Below are 14,496 nucleotides of genomic sequence, written 5' to 3'. Positions count from 1 at the left end.
GAACATGATTTATTTGTCACCTCGCTTAGTTTGTATTGTTTGTCTTATCTCATGATCAATAAACCTGTGCCATAACTTTTGTAAAAGGTCAATCCCGTATTGATACACAATCATGTACGGAAAAAAAGCAGAACACCTTGAACGACTACAATCATATTCACGGAACATGTCCATTAGTACGTTCTGCAGAAATGATTAGCATTTCAGTCACCTCGTTCAGCATGTGTCTTGTTACCTAGTAGGCACAGGATCTGTTATGGATTGGCGCGAATGGCGTCCTGTGGTACAGCCAGCCATACTGCATTCACCTCGTTCCCTAGTGCATCTGTGGTGGTTGGCCTTGGACCACAGCAATACACCTGTCCCCAGAATGAGATTTTCACTCTGCAGCGGAGTGTACGCTGATATGAAACTTCCTGGCAGATTAAAACTGTGTGCTGGGCCGAGACTCGAACTCGGGACCTTTGCCTTTCGCGGGCAATTGCTCTACCAATTGAGCTACCCAAGCACGACTCACGCCCCTTCCTCACAGCTTTACTTCTGCCAGTACCTCATCTCCTACCTTCCAAACTTTACAGAAGCTCTCCTGCGAACCGTGCAGAACTAGCACTCCTGAAAGAAAGGATATTGCGGAGACATGGCTTAGCCACAGCCTGGGGGATGTTTCCAGAATGAGATTTTCACTCTGCAGCGGAGTGTACGCTGATACGAAACTTCCTGGCAGGAGACGAGGTACTGGCAGAAGTAAAGCTGTGAGGACGGGGCGTGAGTCGTGCTTGGGTAGCTCAGTTGGTAGAGCACTTGCCAGCGAAAGGTCTGGTCATTTGTGGGCCAGGGCAAAAGGCTGGCATCCTGTGACACCAACAAAGCATTTGTTTGTGCAGCAACATGTCATTGTGCATTGTCTTGTTGAAAAATGGCGTTTGGGGTGTTGTGCACAAAGTGTATGGCTACGAGACTCAGGATGCAATTTATGTAGGCCACACTAGTCACAGTGCCCTGGACACGCACCGGCTGTGATTTATGGTTATAGCACCCCACACAATAGGGCCTTGAGTTGGCGCGGTACGTCGTGTGTGAATGCAGTCATTGTGATGCCGCCCCGCTTGTCTGCGGCGAACCAAAATGCGGCCATCATTTTCAAACAAACAGAACCTGGATTCGTGCGAAACCACTATTTGATGTCATTCCTGCCACCAGTGACGACGGGGCGTGAGTCGTGCTTGGGTCGGCTAGCATGTTTCTGCACATTCGTCAAAGGTAGGCGGAGAAGAGGACGACGCAAACGTAACCCAGCCGCAATAAACGGCAATACACTGTCACCCCTGATACTGTACGATGTGTTTCACCGTTGCTCCAATGCCGAGGAGGACGCAGATCTGTCCTGCAATGCAATTCGGATGAGGTGTCGATTTTCTCGGGGGTGGTCTAGGTGGTGCGACCTGACCCATCTCGTCGCGTTCTACGGCCTTTTTCGAAGCATTCTACACACACCCGTTCCTCTGCCGAAACGTTTCGTTCCACACGATCAGCAATTTCCCTGATTGATGCATCATATTCCCTCGTGATAATAAAGCGCCCTCTTTCAAACTCACAGACTTCACGATACAGTTCTTCCATATGTCTGCGAAGAATCGTGCACATCTACTCAAGTCACACTGATCTTTTACCTTCGGTTCATAGCGACAAAGAGAGTCACAGGCACATTTTACCGGTAAGTGATGTTGCGCTGGGACATCCATTTTGACCTTGAACCCGCTGGCCAACATGTTTCAAATGCTGGTAATTTCTGCAGAACGTACTAATGTTTATGTCCTGTGAACATAAACGTCCTATATCTAGTTGTTCAAGGTATTCTGTTTTTTTCTGAACATGAGTGTATTAATCACCCATCTACATTTGACTGTAATACTGACAAAGATATCATTTCATTAAATTATTTCAGCATTTAAGTTCATATAGATTCTGAGAACTGTGATAACCTCTAGTGCAGACTAACAACAACCACCACAGTCAAAGGGCAAGATCAGTCTGGGAGACCCATGGGCCAGGTACTCAAGTGGAAGGCTAACTAGTTAAAAGGATTGCTGTTAGGACGTAAACTCATAGTCGCCTGTAACTTTTCAAACCATACCGCAACACCACCGTAGTCTTGCAAAGTAAACGTCTGGCAGACCTGTAAGTGGTGTGTTCAATGATGTATTTTAAGTCCCATAGTGCTTAGAGCCATTTGAACCATTTTTACTCGCATTAGGAACATCGGACCTGTGAAGATTTAAAAAAACAATGTACAAATGGATACATTTAAAGTGTTGTCATGATTAAGCTTTAAAAACAGTTATGTTGTTACACGTTGAAAATTTTAAACTGTATTATTTACCAATGAAAAGCTAAGAGTCATTTTTTAGACTTTAATAAAAGGCGTACAGGATGATTGGAAAATTACGTCCTCTTGGGTAAGGGGGCGGAAGTTAGAAGACAGTGAACTGTAGAGACCCCTAGCGTTATGTTGGACGTGACGTGAACTGCTTTTAACAACATGTTTACTAATCTGGATGCAGCTACCAAATTTCATAGTACCTCTAACGCAGTTGTCAAAACTATATGTCTACCAGAATTTTACTTTGTTAAGCATTCGACGTTCTTCAGCGCAGCGCAAGAACTTAAGATCAAAAGTAACTTCCACATGATGTGTCCTTGCCAAGTAAAACTGCTTGATGAAACTTGGACCGTACCTGGAAAGAACTGCTGCAGTACAGTACAGAAGCTGACTGAAAGTAATGAGCAATGACACGAACGGAAACGCTAGTTTTATTCGAAGTCAATAATTATACTGAAGTCACAGCTATTTATGATGGCCACCTGGACATAATTAAAGGCGGGAAATAGTAGTTCTTCTGAAGGTGTTTCAGTTGGTCTACCGAACGAATCTCACACGTGCTCGTTGGGATTTAAAATCGGGGTACGGGCAGGCCAGTCCATTCCCTGAAAATCCAAGAGCTTCTCCAATTGCGCATTTGTGATGCGGTAGCGCACTTTTATCCTAAAATTGAAATCAAGGTCGAGTACACCCCTGAAAAGAATCTCAATGCGAAGGAGAACAGTGTCGCAGTGACGCTGACCAGAGAATGTACCATGTGCTACGGTTTGGAGGTCAGTATGACCATGCCACTACACATCGTAACACCTGGATTACCAAAACGAACATGTGAGAGAACGTTCCTGCGTGCCACTCATATAGCAAGATATGAGAACACTTAATGTTCCCAGATATATATCGAACATCGTCGTTTCGATGGTTCAAGTTAAATGGTGTGGGCATGCACATGGTTGCTTGTCCAGATCTCTGAACAAGCCACACTCACTGCTCGTAGTTACTGTGACACTGTGTATCTTTTCGGACGTGCATTCGGCTCTATCATGTTTATGGATCCGTATCTCGATGGATAATTATGGAACCCTCATAGGATCAATTTGTTGTCGTTTGTCTGTCCGTCTGTCGAGACCCTTTTTTCTCAGGAATGGGTAGAGGTATCAAATCGAAATTTGTCAAATACGAAGGTCTATGATCCCTTGGCGGTGTAAAAAAATTAAGCTTCTACATCAATGCATTCAATAGATACGACCATTTATGCCACATATTTTGGTACTCCCAGACTCACTCGTCAAAAACGATAGGGTCCTCCAGCCAACTCAGAGCGAGAAATTTGGCAAGAGGAAAGGTTTCACACTACAAGCAAAGGAAAAAATTCCTAAAATTGTTGATTTGTAATTATATCACATAAAAATATTTTTACCAGATGTTGTCCCACTGTCTGTAGGTCTGCCTATTAAAAACCATTATTTCTGTGGAAAAAGTAGTGGTATCAAGTTGAAATGGATGTGAAACACTATGACGTACAGTCCCTCGGTGTGGTAAGAAGTTTTAAATTCTAAGTCGATGCAACTAAATTTATGGCTATTTCGGTCACATATTTTCATACTTGCAAACTCACTCATTAAAACTATAGATGAACTATCTATTCACGTAATTAAGTTTCTACGTAGCCCTCAGAGGAGAGGATGCTCGACGAATTGAGTGGCCTTCACTTTTCCCTGACTTAAAGCCGGTCGAGCTACAAGACCTACTCACCAACTTCGTGGACCGCATGGGAGCACGGTGGAAGTATGCACTGCTTTCCGCGCTGTTCACACTCATTATTAAGAACCATGTCCTGTCTTTTGTTATGTCAAGGGACCAACATAAATCGCGGTGATTTCAGTGTAATTATGTAAGAGGCTATAATAAAATGGATAAGATAAGAAACGGAACAAAAAGACCAGAAAAATATTTTCAGTTAATGACACGATAAAAGAGAATGGAATAAGACTGAAATGAAAGGATCATGTTGACAGAATGACAGAAAACAAATAGCCAAAAAAATATGAATTATCGACCGACTCGAAAGGGATAACTAGGTAGACCTCCTAAGAGATGGATGGATGAATGGTAGAGACCGGAAAAGCTGACTACAGCACCTAATACTTCGAAGGAGATGATGCTGAAGAAATTGTCTTTGAATATGTCATTTCTATCGTCTCATTGTGTATTTCTTTCATTTGCCATCCGTACACACTGTAACAGTTCTTTCTATGTATGATCCGTTTCATCGAGCTATATTACTCACCAGTATACATACAGGGTGGTCCATTGATCGTGACCGGGCTAAATATCTCACGAAATAAGCGTCAAACGAAAAAACTACAAAGAACGAAACATGTCTAGCTTGAAGGGAGAAACCAGATGGCGCTATGGTTGCCCTGCTAGATGGTGCTGCCATAGGTCAAACGGATATCAACTGCGTTTTTTAAAAAATAGGAACCCCCATTTTGTTTACATAATCCCGCAGTGCGAAAAGAAATATGAATGTTTTACTTGGACCACTTTTTGCGCTTTGTGATAGATGGCGCTGCAATAGTCACAAACAATTTTAGACGAACAGTTGGTAGCATGTAGGTTTTTTAAATTAAAACACAGAACGTAGGTACGTTTGAACATTTTATTTCTGTTGTTCCAGTGTGATACATGTACCTGTGTGAACTTATCATTTCTGAGAACGCATGCTGTTACAGTGTGATTACCTGTAAATACCACATTAATGCAATAAATGCTCAAAATGATGTCCGTCAACCTCAATGCATTTGGCAATACGTGTAACGACATTCCTCTCAACACCGAGTAGTTCGCCTTCCGTAATGTTCGCACATGCTTTGACAATGCGTTGACGGATGTTGTCAGGCGTTGTCGGTGGATCACGATAGCAAATATCCTTCATCTTTCCCCACAGAAAGAAATCCGGAGACGTCAGATCCGGTGAACGTGCGGACCAATCCACCTGTCATGAAATATGCTATTCAATACCGCTACAACAGCACGCGAGCTATGTGCCGGACATCCATCATGTTGGAAGTACATCGCCATTCTGTCATGCAGTGAAACATCTTGTAGTAACATCGGTAGAACATTACGTAGGAAATCAGCATACATTGCACCATTTAGATTGCCATCGATAATATGGGGGCCAATTATCCTTCCTCCCATAATGCCGCACCATACATTAACCCGCCAAGGTCGCTGATGTTCCACTTGTCGCAGCCATCGTGGATTTTCTGTTGCCCAATAGTGCATATTATGCCGGTTTACGTTAACGCTGTTGGTGAATGACGCTTCGTCGCTAAATAGAACGCGTGCAAAAAATCTGTCATCTTCCCATAATTTCCCTTGTGCCCAGTGGCAGAACTGTACACGACGTTCAAAGTCGTCACCATGCAGTTCCTGGTGCATAGAAATATGGTACGGGTGCAAACGATGTTTATGTAGCATTCGCAACACCGACGTTTTTGAGATCGTCGATTCTCGCGCATTTTGTCTGCTACTGATGTGCGGATAAGTCGCGACAGCAGCTAAAACACCTATTTGGGCATCATCATTTGTTGCAGGTCGTGGTTGACGTTTCACATGTGGCTGAACGCTTCCTGTTTCCTTAAATAACGTAACTATCCGGCGAACGGTCCGGACACTTGGATGATGTCGTCCAGGATACCGAGCAGCATACATAGCACACGCCCGTTGGGCATTTTGATCACAATAGCCATACATCAACACGATATCGACCTTTTCCGCAATTGGTAAACGCCCCATTTTAACACGGGTAATGTATCACGAAGCAAATACCGTCCGCACTGGCAGAATGTTACGTGGTACCACGTACTTATACGTTTGTGACTATTACAGCGCCAACTATCACCAAGCGAAAAGAGTGGTCCAACTAAAGCATTCATATTTCTTTACGTACTACAGGAGTACGCACTATCTAGCGGGCCAACATAGCGCCATCTGGGCTCCCCCTTCAAGCTAGACGTTTTTCGTTCTTTGTAGTTTTTTCGTTTGATGCTTATTTCGGTCACTATCAATGAAGCACCCTATATATATATTCCAGGACAAAAAAACGAAGCACAACGACGGAAATTGGTAGATGTGATGTACATGCACAGACAAACGGATGACCACAGTTTCAGAATAACTGGGTGATTTCTTCAAGAGAAAGAGCTTCTCAAATGGAGCACATCAATAACGCGTTGGTCCACCTCTGGCTCCTCGCAGACAGTTATTCAACATCGCATTGATTAACAGAGATTTTGGATGGTCTGAGGGATATCGTGCCGAATTCTGTCCAATTGGCGCGTTAGACAGTCAAAATCCCGAACTGGTTGAAGGGCAGTGCCCATGGTGCTCCACACGTTCCCAACCGAAGAGAGACCTGGCGACTTTGTTGGCCAGCTGTCCAAGATAGGGTTTGTCAACCACGAATAAAGCAGCGCAGTAAAACCTTTCGCCTTGTGCAGGCTGCCGTTTTCTTGCTGAAATGTAAGCCCATCAACAGCAGCAAAGCGGGGCGCAGAATATTTACGACGTACCGCTCTGCTGTAAGGTTGCCATGGATGAGAACCGAAGTATCCTACTATGAATTGAAATTGTTCGCCAGACAATCGCTCCTGGTTGTCGGGCCATATACCTGCTGGCAGATTGTTAGACCATCGCTATCCAGGGTTTCTCCAGAGATGCCTTCGGCCTGGAATCTCATTGACAGAGTGTAGTTGTCTTGAGCGATGACTCCCGAATCTGAGTCCTGATGACCAGCGTAAAAGGTGTCTGGAGATGCCTCGGATAGCGGTGGTGGGATACCAACCTGACTGTCGCCCGCCAAATGGCCCGACGTTCACGAGCAACGGTCTAAGGTGTCATTTATTTTCTTAGTAGGACCCCTCTAGTTGTCATCCGTAGCACCCTTACAACACAGCAATAAGTCGACGATATTCTATGCCCCATTTTGTTGCACTTTATAACAAGCCACCATCAGCAAGATAATGCCTGCCCTCACATCACGAAACTCTCTACTCCTGGTCTTCGTGCTTGCCAAATCCTACCTCGGCCAGCAAGGCCAGTGAATCACTCTCCAACTGAGAACGTACAGATAATTATGAGCAGGACCCCGTATCCAGCTGGGGGTTTTGATCTAACGAGGCAACTGGACAGAATGTGAGACGATATGCCTCAGAAGGATATCCAAAACCACTGTAAATCAGTGCCAAGCCGAATAACTGCTTGTGTAAGGGCCAGAAGTGGAACAACACGTTACTGACTTGCTCAGTTTGTCAATCTCTTTCTGTTGAATAAATAATCCAATTTTCTTGAAACTATAATCATTTTTTTGTCAATTCTACCGATTTCCGTCCCATTTGGTTCATTTCTTGGTGGTGCATCGTTCTTTGTGTTAGAGTGTATGCACAGAGTGTAAGGGGTATAAGTGAAGGTATTATGATCACTGGTAAATTCTTAATATGTAACCACTTCAGTGTGTAAGTAATGTAGTTTTCGTTGCTTCTAACAGTCTTCCTGCAAACACATCATGTAGTTTACTACCTGATGTTTTCTGCACTGTCGTAATTTCGCCACTAGATAGACTACTCCTGTCACCTTAGACTTCTAAAGTCTATTCACCGAGAGCCAGGACGAAACATAAACAGTGTCACGTGAGCGACTATGCTCGTTTCCAGAGAAAGCATTCGGTGTTCACGTGATACGTAGGGGTGTGGAAAATCCTTGGCGCACGCTTTGCAGCTGGCGGCGTTCGGCTGACTCCCGAGCTGTCACAGCGGACCGTGAGAAACCTGGGCAACAATGTACGAAATAAATTTAACAATAATGTTAAACTGAGTTCATTCTGTCGACGCAGATTTATTTTCATTCAGGTTGCTAATAAAACGCTCCATTCAAACACAATTAATTGTTAATTTTAATAACAATACCATTAATAATAATGATAATGGACGAAACAAGGTTCACTCTGTCGAAGTTGAACTGTTTTCATTGAGGTTTATAACAAACCGCTCCTCTCTCTCTCCTCTACACTGCAGTCTAATTTCCAGATTTGAGTTTCCACTTTTTCTACGTCATGGAGGACGCACTTGTTCCAATCCTCTGCAGTCACTGTTCTTACTGCTTTTTCTAGCAGCACTTTAACTTCCGGCATTTTGTATGTTTTGTTTTTCGCTGCAACATGGTCTTTGATTCTGGCCCACACTAACTCGATGGCGTTTAATTCACAGTGGTACGGAATATCGTCTTCGAAATCGATGTTTTTAGATTTTTAGCCACTCTGATATTTCGTGCTAGTTGGAATTCGCATTGGGAACTTTTTCTTTTCTCCGTGAATGGTACGGCGCGTTATCAAGAACAATAACTGCATTTTCCTGAAGCCGAGGAAGAACATCTTGAAACCACTTCTCGAAGGTTTCGGCGCACATCTCCTCATGATAATGTCCACTTTTCTTGGATTCGAAAGTCCACAAACATCCTTCAACGAACCCTGCTTTGCTGCCAATATGTGCGATTATCAGACGTTTCCCTTTACCTGATGGGCCCTTGCTTCCGGTGGATAATACGGACAGAAACGCTTGTTTTGAGGAATTTATAGTGTCATCTACCCAGACGTAACTTCGGGTATGTCCTGCGTTCACCTACGTCTCGTCCAAATAGTAAATGCGTCTGCCTTCATCTCTCAACCGTTTAATGATTCGAAGATAACGCCGCCTCCAAAAAATGATGTCATCCCTGTCTATTAGCATGCTATCGCGCCCACGCCGGACATATTTGAAATTCGTTTCTCTCAATAACTTACAAAATGTAGTTCTCCGAAAACTGGCCAGATCTGCATCTTCGTTCACGACTGTAAGCACTTTGTCAATTGTTGGCAATTCGTTAGCAAAAAAAAATTCGTGTACTTTCCTTCGTATCGCATTTCTGTCGCAGTCAACAACATTTTCAGAAAGTTTCTTTCGTAATTTTCCTTTCTTGGGAGACTTCAAAGAGTGTGTGGCCTTGTACTCACTTATCACACTATACACTGAAGAACGTCCAACACCTGTAGCTGCAGCTGTTTTCGAAACAATGTCACTCATCGACTGCTCTGGATGTAACACTTCTGTTTTATACACATTAAGCACCATGTGCTTTTCAGAAGAACTTAATGATTTCCTCTTTACTCGCTTCTTCGGTGGACTCAGAACTGACACGTCGACCTCGCTCGCTGAATCCGTAGATATTATGAGGACAACCGTATGCGATGCTAATGAAATAAGTGAATATATATATATATATATATATATATATATATATATATATATATATATATATATAAAAAATAAGAAACCATGCGATGCTATTGGATCCACACATAAACAGTGAATGCTCAGCGTGACTACAAACACATATACTTACTCTAATAACCAATAACTAGTCTTTCAAGCGTCTTTACAGATAACTTAAGATATCCTAAAATCGCCGCTGTACAACACCGACGAACGAGCTCACACCTGCAAATGAGACTGCCACAATGACTGAGCGCCGCGCCTGCGAACCGCATAATGCACCGCTCATAAAGGACAAACGGTTGCACCCATCGAATTTGAACAAACTACAAAATTAAATTCAAACCTTTCTGAAACTTTTCTCGCTTACACCCCCACAAAAAAATTTAAAGGGGAAAAGTTTGTCGCTTACTATATTTCGGATGATGATTTGGTAAAAGTTCTGCATCAGACGTGAGATTTTAATTTATTACTTCACTATTACTGACTCCATTGGGCAGAATATTTGCAGACGTCATCAACTTATAGTACTGAAGGCAATTATAAAATTATTTTGCTGTGCGACACACAGTTTAGGAGATATGGCGTGATAGATATAGAGTAACTCGGAGAAACAACTTTTCCTGAAATATTTAATTTCTCTTTTTCAGTGACAATAAATTTTAATGTAATGTAAAAAAAGGTGTCGGAAGGTAGTTCTCGGATCACTTTATCATGTTCAGGTGCCAAATTATAAGAAACATGACTTTCATTTTTTAATTTCTGACGCCCCTGCCTTGTACACCCCTCGACGGCAGCGCTGTGGTCACGCGCTTTGCCTTGTTTACAGTACGTCTCTTGTTTCGGTGAATGGAGTATAGTTTCGCGCTCATGGGTCCACACTTCAACACCTGACCTACTATTTGGTGGCGGGAATGAAACGTTAATGACCTGCTGTTGCCACCTGCAACTTGAAGGTACTAACCAACCTAAAAACATACTACTCCCAATATCTGTAATTAATATTCTGCAGCCGGCCGAAGTGGCCGAGCGGCTCTAGGCACTACAGTCTGGAACCGCGCCACCGCTACGGTCGCAGGTTCACATCCTGCCTCGGGCATGAATGTGTGTGATGTCCTTAGGTTAGTTAGGTTTAAGTAGTTCTAAGTTCTAGAGGACTGATGACCTCAGAAGTTAAGTCTCATATTGCTCAGAGCCATTTGAACCATATGAACCAATGTTCTGCTAATGAAATAAATACTCATGTAATGTTGCCCAGTACACAGTCCTCAGTGCCAATACAAATATCTGCTCCTATATACAGGGTGTAAATTTTAAGTTGACAAACCAGAAAATCTTGAAAAATAAGCTTCACACGAAAAAATGTGTAAAATCCAAAGTTGATTATTTTTGAGGGGACATCTGCTGGTGCTAAAATTGGCCCGCCAACACTGATCTGAATAATGCTCCATATTTCCGAAGTTCCATGTTAATACCAACTAAACGTCTAAACCATTGTCTTTCCTGTTCTTTGTAGCTTTGAGTTCTCTATATGAATACCGTCCAGGCCTTTTGTTCAAATGGTTCAAATAGCTCTGAGCACTATTGGACTTAACATCTGAGGTCATCAGTCCCCTAGAACTTAGAACTACTCAAACCTAACTAACCTAAGGACATCACACACATCCATGCCTGAGGCAGGATTCGAACCTGCGACCGTAGTAGTCGTGCGGTTCAAGACTGAAGCGCCTAGAATCGCTTGACCACTGCGGCTGGCAGGCCTTTTGTGTTCTTTAATTCGGATAATGTCTGAAGTACGGTATCATCATACCGTAATTCATTTTCTTGTCTGTTGAGTGACTTTATCGCTTTATAAGCGATAGTTTGTCTGCCATGTAAATCATGCTCTATAAAATGTGTCCATGATTCTCCGCGTGCTTTCCGAACTATGTGTTTCGCGTTATTTCTTTTTTCTTTATATTCAATATAGTTTTCATTTGTGGGATTATTTATGTAGTTCTTGAACACTTCTTGTTTTCCTTTCATTGCTGTTTGCATCTCTTGTGTCCAAATCCTAACTCCTCTACGTTTCCTATATTTCCTTTTCTTCTCAAGAACCTCATTAGCTCTGTTTGATACTGATGTTTTTCAATTTTTCTGTTCCTCTGTCGTCTTATACCGTTTCCAGATATGATGATTTTTTTGTCATCTGACCTTGGTGGAGATATCTTATGCTGTTACCTTCTCTGAGGTACACCTTTTAAGGTGTTCTTCCCTTTGATTCTTAATTGGTTTTTTTTTTTTTTTGTTTCCTCCAGTTTGCATGGTATTTCCAGTTCTAGTATTTCGATCTCCCTTGACTAAAATCTGATATTTATTGCATCTGTTTCACATCATTTGTAATTGTTTGTGAAAGGCCTTTGGCTCTTCAATTTTTCCTTCATCTGGGACATGAGGGGCTATTGTTCGTAGGATTCCTCGTGTATCTCTAATTCTTACTATCAAAATGCGTCCATTTGCATATTCGTATTTCAGTATTTCAGCTTTCCATTTTCTGTGAATGTAGATGGCCACACGTTTACTTGTTCCTTGATCCTGTTTTACAACGCTGTAAATTATAGTATAGTCATCTACATATTGTGTTCCAGATGTTTCCGTCTTTGTTCCTGCAATTGCAGCAAAATCTATTGCCCTTTCTTTGAAACGTTTAACTAACGCGGTTTCCTCAAGAGGAATTTCCCTAACGTTCCATATGACACCTTTCCAAGTTTCATTAAACAATTTTCTCCTGTTCTTACTTCCTGCCGACGTTGTATACCAGTAATCCGTCCTGTTTCCGAGGTTAAAATTAATGCTACAGCTATATTTACTGAGTCTCTGAATGGGATACGGTACTGGTTCATCGCAGGTAAGACTGGTGATTGGTCTGCCATCTCGCTGCTCTACGAGCAACAGCCTCACCTAAGTGAGTACGGTACAGCATTTCCTCCGTAATTGATGTTCTTCTTATACCGACAACACTGGGCCGTCCGAGCCTCTTGTGCTAGTCACCGTACATCACTAGCAGGTGAGGTTGACAGTTGGATGGGAGAGGCTGTATATTCGCGTCATCAGCCTTTCAGTATCCCTCCATGGGTCCAAAGAAACAGCAGTCTGAGGGTGCTGCATTAGATGCTACGGTGAATGTGGTAGGACACACCGGCCAAATATGACATTGATTTCTATGGTCGAAAAAGCTGTTGCGGCTTCTGGCGTTATCGTGCTACAATCGAAAGTTGTCTTCGTCCTTCGCTTAACTTATAGAATTCACTCTAGCCAGTTTCGTCTTGTAGCATTCTGAACTGGCAGATGTTTTCGTCTCCAAGATATCCAAAAGAACCACATCACCTTCCTGCACGAGAAGACTGTGCACATTACTTTGGCTGCAAATGGCCGTGTCTTCGGCTTCTTCGTTGGAGAATTCGCATGTAGCCACTCCATGGGGGTTGTCCTTTGGGTTCCAGCTCGTAATAGTGACGCCACCTCTCAACTACAATCTTGTTCGCGTTCAGATATTCATCTTTAGCCTTGTATTGGTGGTGCAGGTCCCAACAAATTCCTATTCAATGATTTTTTGTAGTGTTGTATAAGCATCGGTGGGACCCTTTCCTCACGCACTTTACGTCACCAAGGCTTTACAGTCGCAGTTCACATGTGCACACAATTATATACTCGTAATCCTCCGATCGTCACGGATGATCAGAAAGAGACGCTGTTCACTATAAGGGGAGAGGAGCTAAGAGGATCGTCCGGGCCGTGGCGCGTGTCCTGCACTTCTCTAATGACACATACGCTTTACAAGCACCTCGACGCCCCTACCGCTGCTGCTACTTGTAGCAGGACAACGAAACCAACAAGCCACTAGCGGAATATTCAGAAATTGGTTCACTAACATAATTTGACTCGGAGACCCAAAATCAGTACAAAAAACAGGAGGCATCAGTTTCGGTATCACTTTCATATCTACCAATTCTTATGTTAATATTCTAAAGCCTAGATTAAATAAAATATGTATTTATCTTATCACTATAAAATCTTTGTAAATACTAATGAGTATATGTGTGGTGTCTGTTTTCGGACAAGCGCGAGTTGCGCAGTCAGCGTTTAAACAGCCCGCGCAACCGAACCTGTTCGCAGCAACTGAGTACACAGATCCATGTTTTTAATTCAATCTTCTGGATGGGTACGTACAACAGTCTTTATCAATTTATCAGTAACGATAGTACAAAGTAATACCACCAATTAATCTACACTACTGGCCATTAAAATTGCTACATCACGAAGATGACGTGCTACAGACGCCAACTTTAACCGACAGGAAGAAGATGCTGTGATATGCAAATGATTAGCTTTCCAGAGCAGTGGCCACGCGGTTCTAGGCGCTGCAATCCGGAGCCCCGCAACTGCTACGGTCGCAGGTTCGAATCCTGCCTCGGGCATGGATGTATGTGATGTCCTTAGGTTAGCTAGGTTTAAGTAGTTCTAAGTTCTATGGGACTGATGACCCCAGATGTTAAGTCCCATAGTGCTCAGAGCCATTTGAACCATTTTTTCCAGAGCATTCACACAAGGTTGGCGCCGGTGGCGACACCTACAACGTGCTGACATGAGGATAGTTTCCAACCGCTTTCTCATACACAAACAGCAGTTGGCCGCCGTTGCCTGGTGAAACGTTGTTGTGATGCCTCGTGTAAGGAGGAGAAATGCGTTCCATCACGTTTCCGACTTTGATAAAAGTCGGATTGTAGCCTATCGTGATTGCGGTTTATCGTATCGCGACATTGCTGC

The 14,496-nt window shown here is 43.0% G+C and overlaps 1 non-coding gene across 1 annotated transcript; it reads right to left on the bottom strand.

Moving 5' to 3' along the window:
- Positions 1-434: 434 nt before the first annotated feature.
- Trnas-cga lies at positions 435-509 on the bottom strand. Its single transcript has one exon. It is a non-coding gene; the product is annotated as a tRNA-Ser (tRNA).
- Between the last annotated feature and the right edge of the window lie 13,987 nt (positions 510-14,496).

Source organism: Schistocerca americana, chromosome 4 (genome assembly GCF_021461395.2).
Source record: "Schistocerca americana isolate TAMUIC-IGC-003095 chromosome 4, iqSchAmer2.1, whole genome shotgun sequence".
NCBI lineage: Eukaryota > Metazoa > Arthropoda > Insecta > Orthoptera > Acrididae > Schistocerca > Schistocerca americana.
This window is presented reverse-complemented; position numbering and strand designations above follow the sequence as displayed.